This window comes from Cyprinus carpio, chromosome A20, assembly GCF_018340385.1.
Source record: "Cyprinus carpio isolate SPL01 chromosome A20, ASM1834038v1, whole genome shotgun sequence".
NCBI lineage: Eukaryota > Metazoa > Chordata > Actinopteri > Cypriniformes > Cyprinidae > Cyprinus > Cyprinus carpio.
Window position 1 is genome coordinate 23,673,599 of NC_056591.1, and position 6,956 is coordinate 23,680,554.

Genomic DNA, 6,956 nt, shown 5'->3' on the forward strand with positions numbered 1-6,956 from the left:
TTTCAACATTACCATGTTGTAATTACATGCAAGAAGCCTCCATATTAAAAAATAGACAAAAAGATAGGATTATGTAAGCATACCATATTATGTGATCCATGACTCTACAGTTAATGAAAAAATTAAGTATATCAATGCAAGCTAGCAATGACAGGGAAGTTACTTTAAAGTGGTCACCATTTTCCACAAGTTGGTATGATTTTTTAGGGTCTTACTTTGGTTAAAATTTCTCAATGGTTTCTAAATGGTCAAAGACACCCTTTTCACCCTGTCAAATCATCTCTGTTCACAGCAGCCCATTTCGGTGCATACCCCTTTAACCTGTTAACCCACACCTGGAAAACGGTGCACTGAGCACTTTTTGTTTGCACGTGTCAATGTTTACAAATAGATTAAATGAAAAGGGACATAATTAATCTTGACAAACTATATATCAATGTAAAGCTCTAAGCCTGGGTTAGGTTAGCCTGGATCACGAATGATTCGCGTGAACAAAGACGCATATAGGTAGATCGGGGGCGCATTTCCTTCAAAAACAAAAGTAAAAATCTGCATCTTCAGTGGCTCAGATGTCAGGAGTAAATGACAACTGCTATGTTTTTACATTTTTACATTATTACATCCAACAACAAAACACCTCAATGGCTTAGGAGGCATGCTGGTGTTATTCCTGCTTCCTGCCTGCCTTGCTGCTGTTTTGTGATCATAGCTCCGTGTAGCTTTGTTTTTCTGTAGAATCTTTATATTACTATCACTCTCTGTTGTTTAAAGTGATAAAATATAACTTAATTCCCACCATATTTCTGATATTATCTATCAATCTAATCTGATTAATTTGATCGTTCACTTTTATTTTAAATCCGCGAGTGCAGTGCACCTGCATCGCGTTAGCACTCGTTAGCTTGTCATTAGCGTTTCCATTCGTGCCTATCGCTGTTTTCTTTCCTCCTCTCTCTCGCTACTCTCTCTCTCTGGTTTTCACAAGTTCATCAAACAACTGTGGTAAGAATCTTTCATCAAGCACGGTGAGTAATGGCTTCTCCTGCTATTGTTATTTGCACTGCTTTGCCACATGTATAGTTTATCTATCTCTGTCGGTGATGAGGGATTCACATGTGATAAATGCAGGGAAATAGTTAGGCTGACAGAGAAGATTTCAGAATTAGAGACACGCAGCCAAACTTTAATTGAGGACAGTAAGAATGTGAGGGCTCTAGATACGGCTTTGGATGCGTCTATCTCAGGGAGTCCTGTACATTGTTCGGTTCCGGTAACAGGGCCTTTGCAGCAGGGCAACTGGGTGACTGTGAGGCGGCATAGTCGTGGGGTCTAAACACCACTCTTCTGTTCCGATCAAAACATTAAACAGGTTCTCCCCACTCAAAGACGCACCCACTGAGAAACCTGATGAAAGTGCTCTAGTTATTGCCGATTCTATTGTACAGAACGTGAAAATAGAGACACCAGCCACCATAGTCCAATGGTTACCGGGAGCCAGAGCGCCTGACATCTTAGCAAATTTAAAAGTGCTGGCTAATGCTAAACGTAAATACAGTAAGATTGTTATTCACGCTGGCGCTAATGATGTTCGACTTCGCCAATCAGAGATCACTAAAAATAACATTAAAGAGGTGTGTGAACTTGCAAGCACGATGTCAGACACTGTAATATGCTCTGGTCCCCTCCCTGCTTACCGTGGTGATGAGATACATAGCAGATTGTCATCACTCAATGGCTGGATGTCTAAGTGGTGCCCGCAGAATAACATAGGTTTCATAGACAATTGGACGAGTTTTTGGGGCAGACCTGACCTGTTGAAAAGAGATGGTTTTCATCCCTCCTGGGGTGGTGCCGCTCTTCTTTCTAGAAATATGGCACATAGTCTTAGAGTTTATACTTGACTAACTGGGGCCCAGGTCAGGAAGCAGACAGACTCGCTAAACCGACCGTCTGCTAGCCGCCTCCAGTCACAGAAGTCAGTTAATTCTCAGCACATAGAGGCTCTTTCACCTAGATATCACACTATAGAGACTGTCCCTTTCTACGAAAGCACTTTTTGTAAATATGATCACTGATCATAATCTAGATGCACTCTGTTTGACAGAAACCTGGCTAAAACCTGATGATTACATTATTTTAAATGAGTCTACACCCCAAGATTACTGTTATAAACATGAGCCACGTCCAAAAGGTAAAGGGGGAGTTGTTGCTTCAATTTATAACAATGTTTTCAGGATTTCTCAGAGGGCAGGCTTCAAGTATAACTCGTTTGAAGTATCGGTGCTTAATATAACATTATCCAGAGAAACAAATGTTAATGATAAATCCCCTGTGATGTTTGTTCTGGCTACTGTTATACAGGCCACCAGGGCACCATACAGACTTTATTAAAGAGTTTGCTGATTTTACATCTGAGTTAGTGCTGGCTGCAGATAAAGTTTTAATTGTTGGTGATTTTAATATCCATGTTGATAATGAAAAAGATGCATTGGGATCAGCATTTATAGACATTCTGAACTCTATTGGGGTTAGACAACACATCTCAGGACCTGCTCATTGTCGAAATCATACTATAGATTTAATACTGTCACATGGAATTGATGTTGATGGGGTTGAAATTATGCAGCCAAGCGATGATATCTCAGATCATTATTTAGTTTTGTGCAAACTTCATAAAGCTAAAACTGTAAATTCTACTTCTTGTTACAAGTACGGTAGAACCATCACTTCTACCACAAAAGACTGCTTTGTAAGTAATCTTCCTGATGTATCCCAATTCCTTAGCATATCCAAAACCTCAGAACAACTTGATGTAACAGAAAATATGGACTCTCTCTTTTCTATAATTTTTAAATACAGTTGCTCCTTTACGCTTAAGGAAGGTTAAGGAAAACAGTCTGACACCGTGGTATAATGAGCACACTCGCACCCTAAAGAGAGCAGCCCGAAAAATGGAGCGCAGCTGGAGGAAAACAAAACTAGAGATATGTCGTATTGCTTGGAGGGAAAGTAAACTATCTTACAGAAAAGCATTAAAAACTGCTAAATCTGATTACTTTTCATCTCTTTTAGAAGAAAACAAACATAACCCCAGGTATTTATTCAGTACAGTGGCAAAATTAACGAAAAATAAAGCATCAACAAGTGTTGACATTTCCCAACATCACAGCAGTAATGACTTTATGAACTACTTTACTTCTAAAGTCAATACTATTAGAGAGAAAATTGTAACCATGCAGCCGTCAGCTAAAGTATCACATCAGACAGTACACTATATATCCCCTGAGAAACAATTCCACTCATTCTCTACTATAGGAGAAGAAGAATTTTATAAACTTGTTAAATCATCTAAACCAACAACATGCATGCTAGACCCTATTCCATCTAAGCTCCTAAAAGAGGTGCTTCCAGAAGTCATAGATCCTCTTCTGACTATTATTAATTACTCATTGTTATTAGGATATGTCCCCAAAACCTTCAAACTGGCTGTTAAGCCTCTCATCAAAAAACCACAACAAAGAACTAGTTAATTATAGACCGATCTCGAATCTCCCTTTTCTGTCCAACATACTAGAAAAGGTAGTATCCTCACAATTATATTCCTTCTTAGAGAAAAATGGCATCTGTGAGGATTTCCAGTCAGGATTTAGACCGTATCATAGTACTGAGACTGCTCTCCTTAGAGTTACAAATGACCTGCTCTTATCATCCTGAACGTGGTTGTATCTCTCTATTAGTGCTATTGAATCTTAGTGCTGCGTTCGACACAATTGACCACACTATTCTTTTGCATAGGCTAGAACACTTTGTTGGCATTAATGGAAGTGCATTAGCATGGTTTAAATCGTACTTATATGACCGCCATCAATTCGTAGCAGTGAATGAAGAGGTATCATATAGTTCACAAGTGCAGTATGGAGTACCTCAAGGCTCAGTACTAGGGCCGTTACTCTTCACGCTTTACATGTTACCCTTGGGAAATATCATCAGGAAACACGGTGTTCGCTTTCACTGTTATGCTGATGATACTCAGCTCTATATTACTTCGCGGCCCGGCGAAACATACCAATTTGAAAAACTAACGGAATGCATAGTCGATATAAAAACTGGATGATAAGTAATTTCTTACTGCTAAATTCTGATAAAACAGAGGTGTTAATTATAGGACCTAAAAGCTCTGCATTTAATGACCTAGAACGCTGTCTAAGATTTGATGGCTGCTCTGTCAATTCTTTCGTCATCAGTTAGGAACCTAGGTGTGCTATTTGATAGCAACCTAGACCCATCACTTAAACCTCTATCATTTGTAAAACTGCATTTTTCCATCTCAAAAATATATCTAAATTACGGCCTATGCTCTCAATGTCAAATGCAGAAATGTTAATCCATGCGTTTATGACCTCAAGGTTAGACTATTGTAATGCTCTATTGCGTGGTTGTTCTGCACACTTAGTAAACAAACTCCAGTTAGTCCAAAATGCAGCAGCTAGAGTTCTTACTAGAACCAGGAAGTATGATCATATTAGCCCGGTCCTGTCAACACTGCACTGGCTCCCTATCAAACATTGTAGTTTAGATTTTAAAATCTTGCTTATTATTTATAAAAGCCCTGAATGGTTTTTAGCAACTCAGTATTTGAACGAGCTCTTGTTTACATTATAGTCCTCCATGTCGGTTGCGTTCTCAAAAACTCTGGCAATTTGATAATACCTAGAATATCAAGGTCAACTGCGGGGCGGCAGATCCTTCTCCTATTTAGCGCCCAAACTCTGGAATAACCTACCTAACATTGTTCGGAGGCAGACACACTCTTGCAGTTTAAATCTAGATTAAAGACCCATCTCTTTAACCTGGCTTACACAATAACATACTAAAACACTTCTAATATACAAATCCGTTAAAGGATTTTTTAGGCTGCATTAATTAGGTAAACCGGAACCGGGAACACCTCCCCATAACACCCGATGTACTTGCTACATCGTTAGAAGAATGGCATCTACGCTCATATTAGTCTGTTTATCTCTTATTCCGAGGGTCACCGTGGCCACCAGAGCCAGTCTGTTTCCAAGTCAGAGGGTCACTGCAGTCACCCGGATCCAGTATGTATCCAGCCCAGATGGTGGATCAGCACCTAGAAAGGACCTCTACAGCCCTGAAAGACAGCGGAGACCAGGACAACTAGAGCCCCAGAGACAGATCCCCTGTAAAGACCTTGTCTCAGACGACCACCAGGACAAGACCATAGGAAACAGATGATTCATCTGCACAATCTGACTTTGCTGCAGCCTGGAATTGAACTGCTGGTTTCGTCTGGTCAGAGAAGAACTGGCCCCCCGACTGAGCCTGGTTTCTCCCAAGGTTTTTTTCTCCATTCTGTCAACGATGGAGTTTTTTGGTTCCTTGCCGCTGTCGCCTCTGGCTTGCTTAGTTGGGGACACTTCATTTACAGCGATATTGTTGACTTGCTTGCAAATTATTGCACAGATACTATTTAAACTGAACTGAGCTGCATGATGACATCACTGAATTCAATGATGAACTGCCTTTAACTGTCATTTTGCATTGACACACTGTTTTCCTAATTAATGTTGTTCAGTTGCTTTGACGCAATCTTTTTTTGTTTAAAGCGCTATATAAATAAAGGTGACTTGACTTGACGTGACAAATCAAAGTTGATACTTTTTGTTGATATCTAACAGAGTTTAATTGGTTTCTGTAAAAACAGCTTGAGGGCTCACTGGAACAAGAGAAGAAGCTCCGTATGGACCTTGAGAGAGCCAAGAGAAAGCTTGAGGGTGATCTGAAACCGGCCCAGGAGTCCATAATGGACCTGGAGAATGACAAACAACAATCAGATGAGATCAAAAAGTGAGTGGATATCAACCTTCCCACAAATTACACATTTGACAAAAAAAGAATTTTGCACATTTTACAAAACATTACTTTCAAAACAGGAAGGACTTTGAAATAAGTCAGCTTCTCAGCAAGATTGAGGATGAGTCTTTGGGAGCACAGCTTCAGAAGAAGATCAAAGAACTTCAGGTAACACTAACTCCAATCTTTTCGGTGTAAAAAATTTGCTGGGCAAATCCACATTACAAATACATACTGGTACAAAAAAATGTATGGCCTGAATGAACTGTAAGTTACTTTGGATAAAAGTGTCTGCTAAATGCATAAATGTAAATGAAAAATCTAAATATCACGAAAGGTTTTTTTTTCTCTCTCAATTAGGCCCGTATCGAGGAGCTGGAAGAGGAAATTGAGGCAGAGCAAGCTGCTCGTGCTAAAGTGGAGAAGCAGAGAGCTGATCTCTCCAGGGAACTTGAAGAGATCAGCGAGAGGCTTGAGGAAGCTGGTGGTGCCCACTGCTGCCCAGATTGAGATGAACAAGAAGCGTGAAGCAGAATTCCAGAAGTTGCGTCGTGATCTGGAAAGAGTCTACCTTGCAGCATGAAAGCTATAGCTGCAGCTCTCCGAAAAGAAGCAGGCAGACAGTGTGGCTGAACTCTGAGAACAGATCGACAACCTCCAGCGGGTCAAGCAGAAGCTGGAGAAGGAGAAGAGTGAATACAAGATGGAGATTGATGACTTGACAAGCAACATGGAGGCTGTGGCTAAAGCAAAGGTAACATCACCTGAGGATAAATAAGTTTAAAGGCATCTTTAAAAACATGTCTATATAATCTTGGATTTCTTTAGGCTAATTTAGAGAAGATGTGCCATACCCTGGAAGACCAGCTGAGTGAAATCAAGACCAAGAGTGATGAAAATGTTCGTCAGCTGAATGACATGAATGCACAACGTGCAAGACTTCAGACTGAGAATGGTAAGGCATGGTAAATAAGGTAACACATGTAAAAACCTTCAAAAAATGTATTAAAAAGTGTCTGTTATTATATTTCATAGTAATATTTCTAACATGATTTCAAGGTGAATTTAGCCGCCAACTGGAA

General features: G+C 40.0%; 1 pseudogene; it reads left to right on the top strand.

The window, feature by feature from the left end:
- Window positions 1-6,399, top strand: part of LOC109059582 — a 10,208-nt pseudogene extending 3,809 nt beyond the window's left edge.
- The last annotated feature ends 557 nt before the right edge of the window (window positions 6,400-6,956 follow it).